Here is a 22,323-nt window from a genome sequence, read left to right as displayed (position 1 = left end):
AGCGAATGGGTGAATCGAGAGCTGACAGAGCTGGCCAATGATAATTCTGAGCGCCTCATCGCTGATGGGGTCGCCGACCAGTTGGATTTATCCTACTCCACAAGCCAGCCAATAGAAAGCTAATTCTGCCCCTCCTTTCTGCTTTACTGCAGAATTCTGAGGCTTGCAGCCAGCAGCATCGCGAGTCTCTATGCTGAAATTTTGTATAAATGGACGCACAAGGTTAGATTCTAGTTGTCGTGATTGTGTTTGTTCATCGTGTAATGTATTGATGTCCCATAAAATAGTGGATTTTTTTGTGCAGTAGGTTATTGCATGTATTAAGCAAGCACCTAGATGTCGTGTTGGTCCTATCATGAGCATGTTGTGCACATCCATTCCTCAGTAGTGGGCCCGGGCACAGCAGACAGAGAAAAGAGAGCAAGACATCCAAAGTGTGCGTGTGAAATTCAGATAGAAAGAATGAGAGTGAAGCCACGAGCCACAGTTCAGTCATTAGTCTGTCACTGCATATCGGGATGCATGGTCGGCTGCAGAAAGCAGCCTGCAACCTGACTGCCTCCATCAGCAGGTGTACAGTTCTGACAATGCAGAGTCAGCATCTCACCCAACGGGGAGACTTATTCTAAGCAAAAACACAAAACGAAATTAAAAAAAAGGAAAGTAAAAAAGGATGAAACTAGATTAATCTTAATGGAAGTAAAAAAGAAATACAACTTGGATTGTTTAAGCACTACAATAATTTTCGGAAGGCTCACTTTACTTGACAATTATGAGGTTAGATGTCAATCCCACACACAGGATTGACCGGTTCTGCAAGGATACACACTCAGATTAATGAGTTAGTCTAACAAATTAGACCGCATTCATTAAACACTGGTCAGGCAGAAAGATGGACAGGCTGGGATAAGTTTTGTTTTCTGAAACGGTGCCAGAGAGTTCAAAGACAGAGAGCATGAAAGAGAGACAAACAGAGGACATGCAAAAATGACAGGCAGCTGGCACGTGTGTAGCAGTGAGTTATCATTGATGGTTTTGGTTGTACATTTTTCTTTTCCTCTTCGTGCTTTGGAATGAAGGCGTGATGCTGCAGTGGAAGCACACATGCAGAGTTGCTAAGTTACACACACATATATACTATGCATGCATGCACAGCGATGCCTGATTTGCAAGGGAAAGCTGGGAGTCACGCGTGCTGTCCCTGCAGCAGATTGCTGTCATGCCTCACTGGGTTTCTTGCTGTGGGTCCAGACGATGACCACTCAGCCCCGTGAAGCCCCAGAGCATCAGAATGAGGTTAGCTCAGAGTTGGAGGTCAGTCAGCCGTGATGCTTTATTAAAACAAGATGTTATGGTGCACATTGCATTTTTATTTTTTATTATTTAATCTGATATGGGAAGTATGAATCAGTAAAGATGCAATGAGATGCAATTAGCAGTGAGTAATCATTTTGTTTGTGGATGCTTGGTGTTTTCATAACCTTCCCGAACAACCAGATGGACGGGGTAAAGCTTCAAATACACATTCTGGTAAATCCCACTCATACAACACTAACAAGATGTTAAACGTTGGCACTTTGTTTTTCCATCACTGCTTGTCTAAGATCTGATTTCAAAGAACATTTTGCCCCGTCTGTATTAATAACAGGCTTCTGTGTAAATCCAGATAAATGTTGGCTGTTAACCTTTTACCACCCACTCTTCTGCCTGTGGGATGCTCACCCTAAAGTCAGTGCCGGCACTATGAAAAGTAACATGAATATGCACACCTAACCTAACCTGCTTTTTCTGTCACTGTGGTGGAAAATTCTAAGATTCTGACCTTCTCTGTGTTCAGCTGGTTTGGCGGAAGAGAAGGCTCCAGAGCATCATGTTTTCTCTTTATCTAATCCTTTATTACAAGATATACTCAACTGTACAAGCTGTCTTTTGTAAGGAATGTTCTGTTTGTATTTTTCCCCCCAAACATTTCTATTGTGGTTTCATGAAGAATCGGGTTTTAATAGTATCCATCTAAAGATATGTCCGTAAAGCCTGAGCAGTTTAGCAATGTGATTTGATAATCTATACGAGATATATAAGAAATGCACAACTCTAATGCAGTTTAGTATCCAGTCAGTAATAACAGATGCTTATAAACCTCAGGGGTTTCATGGATGGGGAGCAGTCTTGATTAAATCTGATTGTCAGTTTTCACTCTGCAACCACATTGTACTTGTAGATATTTTATGCAGAACATCTTTATTATTTTTACCCTTATCTCGACAGCTTCTGTTGCTTTCAGCTTTACAAAATCCTTACACCAAATAAATAGATATGTAGCCCATATATGCAATGCACAGCTAGGCTTAATAATTTGATCCTGAAGCACTCAGTGCTGCCAGTGAGGGTGACATTGTCAGTGTGGTTGCTGCTAATAAAGTTCTTTTCATTTGAATTAAAATGGCTGCCAGCTGTACCCTTCCATAACCTCTGTCATGCCTTGATGTTTCTCCCTCCTTTCAGCCTCTCTACCTCCCAACGTTTACCCGCCTTGCAGTACAAGAAAGAGGGGGGAGGGAAGAATCCCCCCAAATCGAGTGCTCCACAGCAACAGCAGTCAGATGACCTTGTATCTGTCTTGTTCTGCTGAGTCAGAAATTGAGGGTTGGGTGAGGGAGGGTGGGGGATGCAGGGAGAAAAGAATAAGAGAGAGAAGGAAAGCGAGAGATGGCACAGAGAGAAAGCTGGCTCATATTTTTATTCTTACCGATTCTGTGGATTCTGCTCGCGTTGCTGCGTCTGACTTATTCGCATGAAGTAATGAAGTAGAGTTGCCATGTGCTTGTGTCATGAGTGCATAGTCAGTTATTTTGGACAATATGACGTCAGGGGCTTTGTAGGTGAATGGTGTATATCATGGGGTTTTGCAGTCATAGGTCGTGCGTGTGGAGGCCATGTGGGGAAAAACTGCATGGATCAGACGGAAATAGCATATGTATGTATGGATGCAGTATTTGTTAGTTTCAACATACTTAATGGCAAAATGCTTGCATTAAAACACTCTGTTCACACAGAATAGAAAAGAATTAAAAGGCATTATTGCTTCTAGTGCATTTTTTACTCATCTAGGAAGGTTTTTCACAAGATTTTGGAACGTGGCTGCAGGAATTTGCTCCTGTTCAGCAACAGAGGGGCTTGTGAGGACAAGTAGTGTATCTGGGCAATAAGACTTGGCTTGCTGTCAGTATTCCAGGTCATCCCAGAGGTGTCAGAGAGGGTTAGTGTCATTGCTGTGTGCAAGCACGTTATTGACCCTTCCTTTGTATTGGTAGGCATCCTCATTGGACCTGGAGTGAGATTTAGTTCAGATAACTGCAGAAAAGGACCAGAAGTGCAGCATACGTTACTAGTAATTATGTAAACAGCTGTGTCCGCATACTTTTGGCATTGCAGTGTATCTATGGATAGCTAAAATTAGGGTTTGAGTGGGGGTGTACGAAGTCATCTGTTTTTGTGTGCGTGTGTGCATGTGTGAAGGTGATCCTAGCTAATCCGGTTTTATAAATGTCTGACATAATCTGTGTTCCACTCACAGTGTCCAGAACAGGGAGAAGGGAGGAAAAGAGGAGACGCAGAGGGAAGTGAGAGGGGGGAGAGAGAGAAAGACGGAGAGGGTGGCATAAAAAGAGGAGCAGGAAGGAGATGGCAGGAGGATAAATGATAGAAAGGCTGATGGGCTTAAGGAGTATGACAGAAAGAAAGCGTGAGAAAGAATGCAGGGAAAAAAGACATGGATGAAGGGGAACAGAGCCAGGTGGGTGGTGGAAAATTCCTCTGGGATTTAGCGTGGATGGAATGATACAGGACTGGCAGTGAAGCTGTGGTTATCATACAGCTGCACTGAGGGGAAGGACAGAAGACGTAACATAAATTGGATACAGAACACAAGAAAAGCAGATTAGAAAACAGAAATCTGTGACAATGATGGAGAGTAGTTTTGTATGAAAGTAAAATACATTTGTGTGAGCAAAGTAAGACAGACAATAAACAGAAAGAGAGTGATTTATCTTTATTCACCCTCTCAATCTATGTACGACTGCTGCCTTTACATAAAAGCATTTATTTCAGAGTATAAATCTAACAACTTGCTTTGGCAAGCACAAAGGTTTTCAGGGTGTTATAAACCTAAGAGAATAAACATTTTACAATGATAAGAAAACCCCTGGTGATTATTGGTGGGGTTGTTGCAAATCAAGCAATCATACTATATGTTTTTCTCTATTGAAATAAAACCAAAGAAAAGTACCCAGAAACCTTTGCACCTAACTAGTCCTGCACTGTTCAAAAACCAAAATGATCGGCTCGGTGGTGTTCTGTAGCGTTTTGACATATGTTGTACCATTTTTAATTATTTTATGAATGGTTTACAAAAAAACATCCATTAAGGGTCCAGGGGAGGTCGTCAGATGTCGTCTTTCATGTAAACACGAATTACGGTTTGACCTTTAAAAGCCATTTTGCGAGAGGAGTGCTGAGCCCATTTCAGAGAATTTTGACAGGTTTTATTACCATGGAAACTTTGACTGCTTCTTAACTGACTTTTTAGCAGCATGCCACAGACCAGGTTTCACAATCACAGCAGTCCAAAGTGTTTTTTCCTGAAACTGAATGGTCTAGTTTTACATGTTACACTCACTCATGTTAAAGGCCCTCTACCTGCTCACATATATTATATTTATATTTATCAGGGGCAAACTTTAGAGTCCTGAATCAGTCTGTGTTAGGAATAATTAATACTTATGAATAAGTTTTCACTTTTGTGGTAGTGGGAGCTCAGCCCACTTGTTTTGGGGATCTTCAAAAGTAAGACTCCCACAAAAAGCTGAAAGGAACAAATACAAGCATTTTGTAAAACTTGGATTCCATTATTGAGAACATCATAACCTCTTACAGACACATCTGTTTGTGCAACTCGAGGAAACCCAAGCACCTTAACTCTGCCATTGTTTAGCAAACACTGGGATTTAAAGCTGGCAGGCCAGTAATATCAAAATGTCTTGTTTGTTAGATTGCCACGTCAGTGACATCACTTCAGGGTGTAGGTCATTGTTCCTTATTAGAGGCTTTCTTTTGTTAAACCTTCTGGCTCAATGACACCCAGATGACCCAAGCAGAGGACACAACTGCACACATACAGCTAGATTTTAAGTTATGTGGATCATATTATAATGTTTGCAGGGAACGTCAGTAACCTGGTTACTCATACGTGATTCCTACTCAGCAGCATGAGCAAATGAATCACGGGGTCGGAAAAAGCTTAAAAAAGTCAGGTTATGTGAGAGTCAGCCCCCTGCAGTGTGTCCTCCTACAGTCCTCTCAGTCGGCATGTTCTCCTGTCCTCTCAGTATCAGCGGTGTAAGCAGTTTTTGTAACAATGCAGAAGGCACACTGGATATCAGCAGCAGACGTAGATTATCTATAATGCTTTTACTTAGATTCTGTCATATATATATTGTTAGAAAGGTGGATGTTCATATTAAACAAGGCCAAAGTTTGAAATTCTGAGCTCAGCATATATACAGGTAATAATTATCAGAGAAAAGCTCAAGCTTCAGACTGTTTAAATGCTCAGTTTTTTCTACAATTAGATTTGTATGATGTCAGCAAGCAGGTTATATGCCTAATATGGTAATCTTAGGTAAAGAGCTCTGGCTGTGAGCAGAGAGGCCCCTCCTAGCTGCAAATCTTCCAGAAGCAGCCAATCAGAAGACATTTTACTTGAATGGGGAGAAGGGGGGCATTAAAGGAAAGGGAACTTGGTGGAGGGTCTGTGTCAAAGCCCTGTATAAAATAAATAACAAATATATTGAACTGTGAACTATATGATAGTCCAACAGTTGTAGAGTTGGAAATAGAAATAGAAATATTGGGAACTCGTTAAGAGTCAGTGAGGAGGATCATGTCTTACCTCTTTCTGCAGCTGGTGGTGCCTCAGGGAGCTATTTAATTGAGCTATGCTAACTGTCCCTGTTACTTACTATAAGTGATTTTACATATTTCACTGAATGATAAAAGACAGAGTCATAATTAAGCACAGTCTGTGCATGTCCACAAAGTGCTACAGGACGTCTAATTAAGGGAAGTAATAAACGCCCTGTTTGGAAGCCAGCCTTTTCTTTCGATACCTTTCTCCATCACTATGCAATGCACCACCATAATGCCCTCTTATACCATTTATGGTAGTGTGTTAAATAGTAAAGTTTGATTCAACTAAATCCACATGCAGCTAGCTGGCTCAAACTCTGTCATTATTTCCTGACTGCTTACTCTGTACTCTGAATCTGTTTCAGCTTCGAACATTACACGTCAATTGTCCTGTTATGCTACAACTCACCTGGCTGAGCAGGTGACCCATATGCCAAGAAGTTACTACAGGGGCCCAGGATCCAGTCGCCCTCAGGGTGTTTCTTGTGTGCCAATCCAGCCCACTATCCTATTTACTCGCTATATTATTCCTTATACAATAAAGGCTAAAATGCCAAAATCAGATCCTGCTATTGGCTGCACAACTGAGCACAAAAGCGTAGGAGGAACTTAAAGAGACAGAAGCTAAAAATGGCATTGCATCAAAGCACAGTGTCCAATATTAAAAGATGCAAACCTTTTGTAATAGACTGAACCTGCAAACCTGCGACTTTGAATAGCAGGAAAAGCAAAGGTGTCAGTGATGACAGTAACTGCTCCAGGCATCTATGCCAGCAAAGCAGCATGTTCAGTGGCCAGACCTCAGACGCCCAGCTATTTATCAGGTTTTTAATTATGTCTGTGCTTATCCTGCTATGCGCTATTAGAGTGTCTGCCAGTATTATAATACAATTTAGAAAACAAAGACAGAGGAGTGAGTTTTCAAGAAAGAAAAAAACAAAAACTGGTGCTTTCAGTACACCCATATACTTTTACAGTATATTGAAGTTATTCACCAATTTATTTGATAATCAGCCAAATTTAAACATGACTTCATCTTCCTACTGTTCAAATTATATCAAGTATATCTTTTTCAGTCACCTCCTCTCTCCTTCTGTCTGTACATCTGGTTCTAAAGCATTTCCTCTCCTCCTCTCCTCCCTCCTTCCTGACTCCTCCGCCTCGTCCGGTAGCTGTCCTTTCAGCACCACAGCCACTACATCAAAGCCTTTCTGCATCCTATTCACCACCATTTTTTTTGCCTCTTTTGCCATAACTTAAAATACCTCTCACAAATCAGTCACAGTAATATCTGCAAAAAAGCAATTAATAATGTCATGCTCTTAGTGGTTTCAGTTCATCTGCAACTTAAATTCATTTTTATTAAATTGAACTGATTGTTGAAATCCATTTTTGTGGTTTTGGTTAATGCATTTTCGCACAAAGTTTATCAGCTGCCCATTTCTTTGTACTCAGCTCAGGGGTTTCTCTGTTATATTTTTTTACAAATACAAATTAGTAAAAGAACTGTGAATGAAAGTAAAATGCACTTAATCTGCAAGGCCATTAGACATTAAACATCCATCCACTTGTTTTCCGTTTTATGTAACGGCCTACTATTAGGTATTTATTCTCAGTGTGCACTTAAAGCACACTTAAAGTTCCATTAAGACCATAAATGCCAATTACCTCATTTCACACTGTTAAAGCATTGCAGCAACGCTGCTCTTTCTCACTCAAAAAATGCGTCAAAATGGGCTTTTCACATCAATTAAAGTTGTATTTTCTTAAGCAACGCCTACAATGCACTTGATTACAGAGGTTCTCCCCCATCATTACTTCCAATGGTATATTATTAGGCAACGCACATATTACATATAGACACTGATCTGGGCAGAGCTAGTTTGAGGTACAACGCGTTTTAAAATTGACTGCAAAACTATATGTGATTGTTTTGCAATGGTGTCTCAGTATAGTTCTTTGTTTGGTCCTATTCTGACATGATGGTTGTGCAGTTGGGAGATTATGAATGTTTTGTTTTTAGTTCTGTCAATATAGTGTAGCATAGCAGTTTTTACAGTCTTCTATTATCCAATTTTCATGAACTTGTGTGAATTGTAGCTTCTGTTTCCTGTTCTTAGCTGAGAGGAGCAGCACCCAGTGTAGTCTTCTGCTGCTGTAGGCCATCTGCTATAAGGATCAATACATGTTGTGCATTCAGAGATGCTCTTCTGCATACTTCGGTTGTACAGAGTGGTTATTTGAGTTACTGGTGCCTCCCTTTTAGCTCCTCCTGCAGCTAGCCATCAACAAGTCATTTTCACTCACTCACTCACTCACTCACTCACATATTTTCTCTTTTTCAGGCCTTTCTCTGTAAACTGTAGAGATGGTTGTATTGAAATATCTCAATAGATCAGCGGTTTCTAAAATACTCAGGCCAGCCTGTCTGGCACTAACAACCATTCCCCATTCAAAGTCATTGAAATCACCTTTCTTCCACATTCCACAGCACACAGATGCTAAGTTTGAACTTCTGCACATCGTCTTGATCATGTATATGTGGCTTATTGCACTGAGTTACTGCCATGCCTTTGGGCCTGTACAGTCTCAAAGAGAGGTGATAGTTCTTTATGTTTCAGGCAGACAACTCAAGGGTCAAGAAATCAGAAGAAAGTTGGCTTGAAGCCTGGGCTGCCTTGTGTTTTTTCCTTTCTTTATTTTGGCTCAAGTTAAAAAAGCTTGTTTCGGACTTTGATGAACTGAGGGAACACACTAAAGCAATGTATTGGAAAAACAAGGATTATTTTGAGTGTGGGTTAAGCTCCTGCAATACAGACAAAAGAAAAAATATGCGGCTGAAAGTGAGTGCAAGGTTTCTTTAAATGACCTGCCTGGTTAAACAAAGGTTAAATACCAAAGGGAAGCTTTTTGGATTTATGATGACAGGCCACTAAACACCCCAGCTTAACTGAGGACTTAGATTTTTACTCCTTTTCTATAAACCTTATTTGACTTAAAAGACGCATTCATGTGTATGACTGATGGTTCTTTGTGTTATCTTGTTTGATTTAGATTGAATGTGGTGACAGTTTCTGACTTGGTGTCGATATCCCGCGTCTGTCCAGGTTTAAGACTCCTCCTATTGGTGGAGCTTCACTGGTGGAATATTCCACTCTCGTCATAGCAGGGAAGCTAACAATTTATGGCACATAACTAGAAAATATCCAGTGTTTTCATGAACTTGTTGGAGTTTTTTAAGTGAACCATTACCATGCCATGAGAATGAGAATAGGCCTTTCAGTTTTATCTGAAGAGAGAACGCCTTGGAGTTCTTTCATGTTTTAGCCAAAAGTTAAATAGACGTTACTGGCATTTTGGAAGATAATTTTAGAAATAAATAAAGTCCATGGTGTTTGTTTTCACTGGATATCCTCAACCAAAGAATACACATTCAAAAAATTCTCGAGGTTAGTCAGTAAAGTTGTTTTTTTTTAAAGAAATTGTTACTTTGTTTCCTTTTAAAACTCATGTCTCACAGTAAAATCCTGATTTTATTTTTTAAAAGCAAGTGATTTTACTATGATTGCCATGATTTTACTAAACTCTTCTGCATACCATAATGAAACTTAAGAATGTGATAAAGCGATCAACAAAATTAATAGCAGACTGAGTAATATGTTGACAGTGTGCAGCCTGCGCACATTCATAATTAATTCAACCCCAAGCAGCAGTAATTAAGAAACATAATGTGAAACTTGTGCTGATGATGGTATCAATTATGTGACAGCCACCATGCTGGTGCAGTGGTTATCACTGTTGTCTGTTGTCTGTCTCCGGCTGGAAACCTTCACAGGGAGTACCAATGTACATCTCAGCCTGGATAAGATCCAGACACCCTAAACTGTATGAGTGGTAAAGAGAAAGGCCTGATGGAGTTAAAACATCCTCATAGATGTTTAAAACACATTTGTGGATTTGCAGTTTTGAGAAAAACTATTTACTGTTGAGTTGATTGAAAAGGCTGATACAACTCTGGCTTTCTACAGTAAATATTAAGTTACAAAAGGGAGCCCCTCCCCTTATCTTAATCAGAATTAACTTAAAACATGAAACCTCGAGAGAGGAAACTGGCCCAAAGTAATTGTCCCTCTTGTTAAATCATGGATTAATTGTTATTAACCACATTTTTTGAAAAGCTGAGTTCACATCAAGCCTGGGTTTGGCTAATGAAACTAAACTCACTAGCCACACCCAGGCATGTTTACTGCCAGACATGTTGAATCAAGAAATCCCTTAGATAGAAACTGTCTGACAAAATGAAGTAAGCTAACAGATCTCAAAAAGCAACACATCCTGCTTTGATGTAGTGTCATTGATATCTATCTGTCTTGAGAGGGTTACAAAGTCATTTCTAAAGGGAATCTAGTGAACTATAATCCACAAATGGAGAAAACTTGGGACAGTGGTGAACCTTCCCAGGAGTCACTCCAAGAGCGACTGATGACTCACCCAGGAAGTCACAAAGAACCCAGAACAACATCTAAAGACCTCCAGGCTTCACTTGCCTTAGTTAAGGTGAGAGTTCACGTTTCAACAACAAGAAAGAAACTAGACAAAAACTGTTTGACATTTGCCAAAAAACTTCTCAATAATCTCCAAGACTTTTGGGAAAATATTCTCTTGACTGATGAGACAAAACGCGCACACTGTGAAGTGTTTTCATTGACTATGTGACACAATAGAATCAAATAAAAACTGGTGTAATTTCAAAGAAGAAGTCCAAACAGGCTAAAAATCTAAATTGAATTTATGGAGTCCTTCCCTATATTCCCAGCATCTGTCACACATAATAAGGACCCTGCCCCAAACAAATGTGGGAACTCTGGAGACTGCCAATAGTTTGGCATTGAAATTTACCATCAGTGCTGTTTATCCTCTACTCTCCAGGAGACTGCTTTGACTTGCCAAGCTTTCTGTGGTCGGCCAGGTTCTGATATCAATTTTTGTTTTGTTTTTTGAATGAGATATAACAAAGCACAGGACTTCTGTATTTAATGCCACAAAGTGTCAATTTGGCTCGTAAATGAGGTCACCGCTTTTAAAAATGGCTTTTAAACACTATGATTATTCAGCAGATTAGTAGATGAGTGGTGCAGTCATTTTTTAGGAATCCTTCACAGCTCAACTGTAATAATTTAGATTTTTATCCTCTTTCTATTCCAGACAGCACATTAGACCGAATTTGTCGTCCATGGAGGCCAAATTGCTGACTGTCTCACCGCTCAAGCTGCTTTAAAGCTGTTCGCTTTGTATTTTTCAGGTCTGCTGAGCTTGTATTGTGTCACACTAGGTTATAGTAAAGGAAAAGTTTTGCTTAGTTCAGACAGTGCTGGCTATCTGTCAGCATGGGTCAAGTACTTTTCTTTCATTGCCTGTGTGCATAGGTGTATTTGCAGGCATGCATCCTTTGTCACTCTGATAAGTAGCCTGTCGTGTGGAGTAGCAAGCAGCCCCCACCTGATTTAAGAATCCGGCTAGCGTATGAATGCGAGCATAATATACTGTCAGCATCTTGTGTTAGCTGTGCCTTTGGATTCACTGATGCGTGTGAGCTGGCACGTGTGTGTATGTGCAAGAAGGAAGTACAGTAAACAGCCTCGGGAGTGATGGGAATGATGACAGCGTTATAGCAGAGCTGTAGTTGAGCCATGTGCTCCACCAGGGGAAGCGGTCCTTTAATACCTATCGGCCTATCACGCAGGGGATGCTGGGAGCAGGCCGTCCTTGGGAACGACCTTGCAGGGGGCCCAAGAGATGGAGAGGGTAAAGAGGGAAGAGCACATAGAGGAGCCGGATAAAGGAGGGAGGAAAGAGGGGCTGAGTCACGGATGAGGCAGGAAGCGAGCAAAAGAGAGCAAGAAAGAAACTGAAATGTATTCATCTCAACCTCAGAGGCAATTTAGCGCTACATGAAATAGGTAGATGGATACAATAAGTAGAACAGTGGTTAGTTGCAGACAGACAGAAGACAGATGAATGAGAGATAGATAGTTGAGGACACTAAGAGGATTAAAAGTTCAGCTGCGTAGTTCTGCCTAACTCCACCTCTCTGTCTTTCTCTCCCTCTGAGGCAGACATGCAGACGTCACCCCATCCAGATTAAATTGACAGCACGCCACACTCTTATTGCACAAGAGTTTCTCTGAAAGGGATGAAAGAGAAGAATAAGAATAAGGCTCACATTTAGAGATAGTAATAATACGGGCACAAAAATGTGATTACGGTTGGATAAACAGTCTCCCAGAACTGTTTGCCAAGAAAATGGAAATCTGTGCTGTATGCTTACTGACAGTATGAGAACAATAGATGATGAGATCGATACCACTCTGTCTTATAGTAATTATGATGTCGAAGCCAGGAGAGTGCTGGCTTGGCTAAACGTGAAGACTGGAAACAGAGCAGCTGACACTGACATGTTAAAAAACAAAACAAATAAGTTTCATGCTTGCATGAAAAAATATAACTATAAAGAGGGCCAGATGGGATATTTTGCATCGTACTTTTTCTTGGCCAGGTGCAGTTCATATAAGTAGTTCAGAATATAATCCCGATCTGTAGGCAGGCAGATTTTGTTAACTAGGTATAAAGCTGAGTGAGATGTTCCCACCTGCTTACAGTGTACACTAAGCTGACTTCTCGTTGGTTTAACTTCATATTTACCATACAAACAAGGAGCACTTTTAATGGTGTCGTGTAACTTTTGGCATGAAAGCCGATAAGTGTTTTTTGAAACATTTGAGTGTTCCTTAAAAATGCAGTTTATGGAAACAAAAATAGCCTGAAGCTGGATAAAGAGGTGAATATGGTTTTAACAACAGTTGACGGAGATCTAACGGCTGTTTGCTTGCAGAGCGCTCAGCAAGGCATCCAGACCTTGCGTGTGTGGTACGTCAGCAGCAGGAACTGCAGTGCTGTGGTCTAACCAGATGTGTTGCTTTGTGTGGCTGTGTGTGTCCTCATTCTGTTCCGGGTGAGAAAAGGAGTGTTTGCACGTGTACATGTGTGTCTCCGTGCGTGCATGTAAAAGACAGATGGCATAAAAGGCACCAAGAGCATAGAGTATGAAGTGACGTGTGGGACTGTATATGTCAGCATATTTCTGCATGGATCACGAGCATGTGTGTGTGTGTGTGTGTGTGTGTGTGTGTGTGTGTGTGTGTGTGTGTGTGTGTGTGTGTGTGCTGTTCCCAATGAGTCAGTGTGATGGAGTGCTATGCCAGTTAGGCAACCTCAGCAGTGTTTTCATTATTGCTGCTCCCGGTCACGTCAGACAGTGGCCTGCCGGACCAATCGAGTGATGAACACACTCGTACGCACATACACATGTACACACGAATATAATAAAAAGGTAAAGATACTGTAGAAAAAGAAACACATTTCCACTCCGCTTGCTAATTTTGGAAGTTCATTTGTCTTCTGAGTGTGTGTCAGATGTGTGCGTATCTCTGTGTGTGCGCTTCTGTGTCTTCTGTCCCTTAGGCTTGTCCACTGGATGTGTATCTGTGCCCTTATCCCGAGCATGGTTTTGACAGAAAGAGGCTGCTGTGTACTCATTACGGACTCTCTCAGATATTGTTCTCTCAGTAGGGTTGTGTGTGTGTGTGTCTGCATCCACACAAGATGTGTAGGCTAAAGGGGCATTCATAATATATACAAGAAAGAGCTTGTGTGATATAGAAATGTAACAGGCATGCCAGACCTTAAATTAGACTAACCATGATCCCACCAACTAGAAAAGAGGGAATACAAGAGCAGCAATATGTTCAAACCTTCTCCTCAAAAACGTTGCCAAACTACATCCTGTTTTACCCTTGACTGACGCAGAGAAGCCTCAAGCCTGGACTACTGCATTGTACTGTATCTTTGGACTCCAGCCAGCAGTGTGCAGCCTGCTGCTTTCATATTAACAAGTGAGAAGTAACACCTCCAATTTCCCTTGCAAACGACACTGTATACTGTTTATGTCATGACAGGAGTTTTCACTTCTTAGTGTAGTGTGTTCGTAGAAATGCAATGGCCTACTAGTATCCAGGACCAGATATGAATAACTGTCCAGCTTCAGAGCTGGTGACCTTTTGACACTTTTGCACTGCCTTTATTAGATTCTGTATTTGTGGAAATGAGACCACAAATACAGGGTTACTTCCAAATCCATGTGTTTTTCTCCAGCTTGTAATGCTGTCATGCCTCAGCACTGCCAAGCTGCCACTGCTGGGCCTTTGAGCAAAGCTCTTAACCCTAAATGGTCCAGGAGTGCAGTGTTGTGGCTGACTGTGTGCTCTGACCCCGGCTTCCTGATGTTTTATTTATGGTACTGCGGTTTTGTCTGTTTGTGCATGCATTTGCCCACAGAGAGAGGCTTTTAAGCAGCACAAACATGCTCCCATGTAGTCCTCAAAATCGCAATATGGATGACACCGTGTGCCGGGTGAATGCTGATTTGTTGACTGTGGCTGGAACGGGGAAGGGAGTGACAGTGGAGTTCATCGGCAATGGGAGACGCGTGAAAAACATGTCAAAGATAAAAAATACAGCATGAATCCCCCCACCACCACACACACACCTCCACCCACAAAAACACACATGACGTGTGCAGTTCCATGAAGGAACTATTGCCTCCTGCGAAACTACACGGCTCACAGAGGTCACCCTCATGACAGGAAAATAGGATGTAAACTTTAATGACATCCCCCTGAGCTGAACAGTAACGTTTCTTTTGTGATTGTGGTTCGATTGTTAAAAAAATAGTTCTAACTTCTCAGTATTTTTGAATTTATTTGATAAGGTTATGATCTCTGAATAGGGATGCTGCTGCTGGGTCTTTTGGCCCTTTTGGCGCTACGAGACAACTTTAATTCCATTATATTCACGACACACCAAAACGATCAGGACAGATAAAGAGCACTACAGCCCAGAAGAAAAACGTCTATATTTAACTTTGGGGTGAGCTGTGCCTTTAAGCTTAGCTGTCTTCCAACTACTGAGACTTTTCTATGCCTATAAATAGCACTCGTTTTGAAACAGGTTTTGGGACAATTTGTTTAGGTTATGTTAATTTACCCTGAATTATTAAGTCACACACTTACAGGCAGGAGGAGTGTTAGCTGGGCAGAAACACATATGCTAATGCTGCAAAAGAGCTTAACTTTGCACTTTTCCCCTTAAATGTCACCTGTCTTGTCCTGCACATACTTCTTCTTTTTTCTTTATCCTCACCTCTGTTTCACGTTGCTCTTTCTTTCTTCCTCCCTTGCTGCTGTGCTCTTGGTGAGTCTAATTTAAGCTGTAACACGTCAGTTACACTCGACTTTAATTGCCCTAGTTATACTGTATGTGTCTTCGGCACGCATTTACACATCAAACACTCTGCGTGGATGTGCGTATGAACCGATGACTAATGTGATGGGGAGAGAGGAGATGAAAAGGGTGGTGTAGGGGGTGGGAGGCAGCGAGTCTCTAGAGTCATTTGACTGGGGTGACCCTAACGGCTGATTGGATAATTCCCCATCCTCTGAGCCATCCCATGATGCTTAGAGGAAGGATAGTTCCCAAGGTTATGCATGACAGTGCGCAGGAGAACATGCAGTTGGCAACTTAACTGCACACATGCGCACAAACACACACAAGCATAAACAAGTGAAGCGGAACGTTATCCCGCAGGCAAAGCTGAAGGGATTGTCAGATTTCCATTTAAACTTCCACAGATATTTTACAGTGGCAAATCTGAGGTCATCATCATCCACTGACGACCAAGGTGAGACACAGAGGGCAGTGTGGCCCTTGGAGGCAAACTTGTGGAAGAAAGTATTTTTTGGTTTTATACAGTACTGTGCAAAAGTCCAGACTTTCTTGAAATGTTGTAAAATTTATATTGAGTAATAGCTCTCCAGGCTTTTTTGAATCATAAACATAACTCTATAACTGATAGACATAAAATAATATTTTCACTAAACAACTCCCAATGTCATGGTACTGGGTCTGCGACCCAGTGTTGTGTGTCGCAGACCCAGTACCTAAAAAATGTCTACAGTAGATAAACAGTAGATGAACAGTAAGGAAAATAAAATTAAAAAACACTGCAAAGATGTGACACAGGACTTGAGAAGTGCAGTTTACTGAAGCCTCATCAGAAATGGTCTCAATGGAAAGGTGACCAAATTACAAAATACAATACTATCTGGAAATTATCTGATTGGCAACAGCTACATTTCTCAACATAAAAACAACAACATAATGATCCCAAACACACTGCCAATGCACTAAAAGCATAACTGGATAGGAAAACAATTAGTCATAAATTGGCTTCTGCAGAGCCAGGACGCCAACATTATTGAAGCAGTGTGGGATCATCTTGAAAGAGAATGGAACAAAAGGCAGCTGAGATCCAAAGAACAGCTTTGAATGTCCTTCAAGAAGGCTTGAGAGCTATTCCTGAAGATAATAAGAAACCCAAATGTTTAAATAAAACACTTATTTTCTATTTTCCTAGCAAGATACAGAGAAATGACGGGGGCAAGGCTCAAGACTTTTGCACAATATTGTCCAAGGAACCAGCAATTTTAAAATTCTAGTTCTTTTGTACTTTTGTTTGTGTGGATCTATTAATCTCAATCTCATCTTCTTAATATTATGTGTTAAAGGGGAAAAATGCATCATAAAGTTGGATTTTCATTGTGTCAAACATGCTTTCAGCAGCAGATAATGGCATACAGCCCACATTGAAATTCCAGTAACAATCTCTGCAGCAAGATAAGATCAATATATGAATATAATGGGATAGATGTCTTTGTGTTTTTTGGAGCTAACTGTGCTTGAGGATTATATTGATAAATTCAAGCTCTGGTAATCTGTTTCCATGAGGATTATGGAGTACTTCGGGCATGGCTGCGGGCTTGATCAAATTGACACGAACATCTGGACACACCCTGGCAGGCTAATAGGGACACACACACACACACACACACAAACGCACACCTCATTAACGTAAGTAGCTCTAACCCTCAAATAAATCATGATTCATTAGATTATGTCATGTCAGCTCGCACATGCTAACATGTTGTGCTGCTAAATGAAGGCTTGTTTCCTCTGACTGAATGAGCGGTTTAGCCATTCATGTGTCATTATTCAAGTATTTCCCTGGCAGCCATCTGAATGTATTAGTGCGTCTGTGTGTGTGTGTATGGGAAGACAAGGTTGCGCGACTGCCCAGAAATGTGATTTTGGATTGAATGAAATTAGGGATGATAAAGGGGAGGGAGTCTGGATGAGAACCCAAGAGGCACTCAGTTGTTCAAATGTTGTGCCATCACGGGGGAATAAAACATCTGGCACTGCGCTGTGTTGACTTCACTGGCTGGTTTTACTCGTTCACTCTGTCAAACATAGAGTGAAGCAAAGTGTAACCCAGGCTGATTAGGGAGCCAGTGTGTCTCAGTGCAGAGGTAGCTCTATTGTAAATAATACTCATAACTGAAAGGCCAAACTATTGTGGGTTCATTTTATTTAAACAGCCAACTCTTATTTATGTCTAAGTACAAGCTTTGTTTTTGTGTGCTTCAAGGAGCATTTGTCTTGATGATTTAAAAAGATAATAAATTGAAAGATGTCTTAATAAACTACAGACACATTAAAAATTTAGATGGAGACAATGAGAGCTCATGAATGGTTTCATGAGTATGTTTAATCAAGCCTCAGATAATCTAGACGATGCAAAGAAGCACTCAAGTGCCGTGATAGCCCAATTCACTGCAACTTACCATAATAACAAGCTGTTGTTTGTATGCAAGAAGCACAAGGACTCCACTGGGCAGTTTTGTTGAACCTCATGCTAAATCGAAACATTTTCAGAAACTTTATAAAGCCACCTCTAAAACAAATTCAGCAAACAGAGTTAACCAAAACCTAACCGTACCTTTAAGCCAAGTTGAGGTCACCAGTGACCTGGCGGGTGTCAAGCAGTTGGCTTGAAAGGAAAAAATTGGGGGCTAAAGATGTCAGTAAAAAACTATAATACCATTATGAAGGTTAGGTAGAGCACAGGAAAGGATCAAATTCAACTTCACACTTAAAGTTGTCGCTGCAAACAATTTATAAGTGTCATTTTTCTGATAAGAACCCTTCATAAAGTATTTCATGACAGTATATTCATGTATACTGATGATTCACACTTTTCTCTGATAACAACAACATTTGAGTCGCGCACTTCAAAACCTTTAATTGCTTTACGACACAAGCGCTAGTTTTTCAAATAAGCTCGAGCTTTGCTGCAGAGCCTTTTTTAGAATTTCTTACTGGAGATTTATTTTTAGCATTTGTTACTGAAGACTTGATGACATTTTAGAAAAATATTACACAGCAGAGGGAGTTATATAACACAGAATAAAGGGCACTTCCCAGAGTCTGCATACATTTATGTAGTAAATGAAAACCCCATAATTAATGCCATTAATAAACATTGTATTAGCAAATAAAACTTTGGAAAATCTAAAGGATGACAAACCTCAACATGTCAGTTACACAAAGGCTGTGACAAACAGTTCACTGTTCCTGCAGAAGATGCTTTGTTGTAGATATTAATTCCTGATGTAAGGAAAGAACCTCAATCCTTAAAGAGGAGCGCATTATCTAGTAAGCATTATTAAAGCTATTAGTTACTACTTACGAAGCCTTTACAGAGAGCATCTGGATACAAGTGATCCATTGTTTAATTTATGCAGCAACTTATAACATTTTTTCCACATCTAACTTGTCATTCATGGAGAATCATCTGATTAACCATAAATCATTAAATGTCAGCATTATTGGGGCATCATCACTTGTGATTGACACTTTTAGTTGTAGTTTTAACCTAAAGGCTGAAGGCCTTTCTCATCTCATCCTGCTGAGTGAAGCTTATTTCTGCTCTCGTAACATATTCAGATATGCCAAAGGACTTCCTTCTATATCGAATAAAGCCAATAAAACGTGACTTTTCTCTCTCTCTGCTCTGTCTCTCGCCCTCATCTTATCCAGGTGGAGCACCTGCTTTAGATAAAGAGAACATGCACGTCCGTGCACACCCACCGTCCCGCCTGCAGCTGCAGTGCAGGCCGAACGGCTGCGATTGGAGAGAGGAAACCCGCCCCTGTTTGATTGGACCAGAGCTGAGACTCATCATAATATCACCTGCATAAGAGGAGGACTCTTGTGTTGCTAGGCTTGTTGAAAATGAATATTTCTTCAGTTAACACAAGGAAAAAATAAATAGATACATAGATAAAAGATCAATAAAAAGACAAAATATGAAAGGAGGGGAAAGACGTGTCATGAGGACAGAGCTACAGATCAGCAGTGAGGCTCAGATGAATGTGTATTGTAACAGCCACTTCTCTCTGCATCACTCTCACATACTAAATATTTTAGCAGAGGCTGGATGACATCCTGTCAACAGCTCATTGCTGATAATAACTGAGTAAGTACTTATGACATGATAACATCATTCATGGAAAAGCATAAGAGAAGCAGGGAGATTTGAGCTCACTCGGGGAGATATTTAAAGGGCATGTTGGACATCCCACCTATTTAAATGAAAAAATGTGGTGACGGTTAAAGGGAGACATTCAGTAAGTACAGAGTGCAGGGAACCACTGTTTAACCGATCGAGATCAGGACTTCCCCAGGAAACACAGTTGCAAATATCGCACACAGAGAGGCTATTCACCCAAAGTCCAATGGGCAATATTGAGGTTACTGCTACTATTTTTCTCTGTACGAGATACACTCCTCCACTCACACATATTCATACAGTGTTTTATTGTTTCTTTCAAGTGTTGCTGACATGTTACTGCCACGGCGAGCACAGTAAGCTTTTCTAAATACAGATACTTTCATTTGGAAGAACATTGTTTGGTTTCTCTAGGTCTCTAAGCCTGAAGCATGACATAATTTCCATAATTTTCTATTTTTTTTTTTTATTTGTCTTGAAAAATGAAGTGTTTATTGAACCTCCTGGTAGATAAAATGAATAAAAAAAGATTAAATATGAATTTGCATATATGGGTTTTAATTTGTATCATATTTACTACACCCAGCATTATTTTTATTATATTATTATATATCCAGCTTTCCTGTTTTCCCCTATCGCAATAAAAGCTGAACAATCCACAAATGAGTTGTGATTCATGTCACTATGTAGACTGGTCCAGGACCAGTGTTACTATATGATATTTATAAATGATGGTAATACACACGTGCATATTGTCTTAATGCACATATCATATATTATTGTAAATATCTGACTAGTTGTTCTTTTTCATGCTTTTTGTACAGCTATGCATGCAGACAGCTCATTTGCCTGTAAAGACAATAGAGATGTTGTGATAACATTGTTGCCATTAATTAATTTGTCCACAATAATTGGTTAAAATCTGTGAAAATCTTTTGTAGCCTTACAGGAAGATTAAAGCAAAAATAACAGCCTCCAGTTGTTACGTTCAGAAGGCTTTTGTTTTTCCTGATACAAAGCATGTGTGGAACAGCAACAACCAGCCAATCAGATAATCTGGTCACTCGACACTGCAGCACCTACAATCTTTGGGGAATTATTTATAGTCTCACTTGACCCTGCATTAAATGTCTTTTAAGGTTAATATATTTTCTTCAAGAACAATCTGTCACTGGTCATTTTTTTCTTGAACGTTCACAGATTCACATACATGTTTTTTTAATAGTAAAGCATGTAACTAAACCATTTCAATAACCCTGTCTATGGGTTCAAAGGAAGCCCATCTGCGAAACAAAGTTAAAATTTGAACCAATCTGATGTGATCCAGGCCTAACCCAGCTGCTGTCTGCTGGCCTCGTCTGCCCTCCAAATTCAGCTCCCCTGTTAATCCTCCAAAGCTCCTCTTTCTCTTTCACAGCCTGTGCCCCTTATCTACATCACCCTCTCTATCAGTTTCTCCCTCTTTCCACTCCCCTCTTGACTCACATGCCTTCCCTTTTGCGCAGGCGTCTCGACAGTGTCACTCACCACGGGGCCGGTGTTGAATCCTCCCTCGCCCTCTTGCTCTCTCCTCAGACATCGTGTTCTTCTGGCCTGGTGTTTACAGAATTGAGAAGTGAAGGCGTTTAGAATGGGGAAAAAAATATAAGAGTGAAAGCTGGAGAGAGAAATGGGAACAGATGAGGAGTTTTGGGGGGTTGTAGACCTCTCAAGATAATTCCTGGAAGTTTTCTTTTGAAAAGACAGGACTTTTCAGGTATAATGTACTTGAAAAACTTGCTTACATGGCCTTTAGTTTTTACTGTTGATAACATATGAGCACAGATCCAGTGCACATGGAGATGGGGAGCTCATTTCATTTCATTCTCCTGTAGGTGCTTTAAGGTTCAGTTCTAAGTAGCAGGACTAAACCAAATCTCTTTCCTCTTTTATGATCTTTTCCTTTCAGTCTGCTGCTTAAATGCTACTGCTAGCTTTAATCTGTACTCCTAAAATAGATACTCAAGATCCTTCAAGATGTTCTGTGAGTAATCCCTGTCAGGCCTGTACTTATAAATGTGTCTTTACTCACCAACCAAGCTATCAGCATGCAACCAAACATGCTCATCATTGTCATGCACATGATGAGCCCAGGCAGTGTTTGTCCATCGGATGAGGCAGCTGGTGGCTTGCAAAGAACACTGAGGATCACTGTGGATCACTGTAGCTGCATGAAGTGAGTTTCTTTCTGAGCCTTTAACATCTTGCCACACATTTGCTTTACTTCGCAGCCAAGGTCACCCGGTAATTCCCTGCTTACCTACTTTACTGGGAGTCAAATTAGTAGTCTCCTCCCTCTCCCCCCCCCCATCTTCTCTGTCCACCCCGATTCTCTCAATCCCTCTCTTCTGCCTCTATTTTTAACCAGCTTAGCAGCACTGAAGGCATGGAAGGTTTATTCTCTGCCTTCTTCACTCATTACCTAAATGCCAGTTCACGAAGTCTAGTTATCAGATCACTGCTAGTTTACAGAAAACTGTTTAACTTCCAAACTTTGCTCACTGTGGTAAATTTGACTATTTGAGCTTCAAATTAAATCCTGGTATCACACATGTAATTCCATATCATGTACACAGTTGATAGTATGGTGGGAATGTAGAGTCTAACTCGCTTAATCGATACATGCAAAGCCATTACAAAGGACTCCAACTGTTCAATTCCCATCATATCGATTGATTCAGATGTTTATATAATAAATAATATATAATGCACGCTGCAAAGTCACCATAAGGTACTGCAGCTCAGTTAAAATAAGAAGGCACTCAACATTTTTATTGTTGTTCAGCACACAA

General features: G+C 40.6%; 2 long non-coding RNA genes across 2 annotated transcripts; one reads left to right on the top strand and one right to left on the bottom strand.

Annotated features, from left to right (window-relative positions):
* Nucleotides 1–25: 25 nt before the first annotated feature.
* LOC146377953 (uncharacterized) lies at nt 26–20,033 on the top strand. Its single transcript, XR_014801621.1, has 2 exons — nt 26–222; nt 19,021–20,033. It is a non-coding gene; the product is annotated as an uncharacterized LOC146377953 (long non-coding RNA).
* LOC146377952 (uncharacterized) lies at nt 17,917–21,756 on the bottom strand. Its single transcript, XR_014801622.1, has 2 exons — nt 21,564–21,756; nt 17,917–21,085 (listed from the first exon to the last, which is right to left on the bottom strand). It is a non-coding gene; the product is annotated as an uncharacterized LOC146377952 (long non-coding RNA).
* Between the last annotated feature and the right edge of the window lie 567 nt (nt 21,757–22,323).

Source organism: Perissodus microlepis, chromosome 11, assembly GCF_051167445.1.
Source record: "Perissodus microlepis isolate ML-2025 ecotype Zambia chromosome 11, ASM5116744v1, whole genome shotgun sequence".
Lineage (NCBI taxonomy): Eukaryota > Metazoa > Chordata > Actinopteri > Cichliformes > Cichlidae > Perissodus > Perissodus microlepis.
The sequence above is the reverse complement of the archived record's forward strand: the minus strand, read 5'-3'. Positions and strand labels throughout refer to the sequence as shown.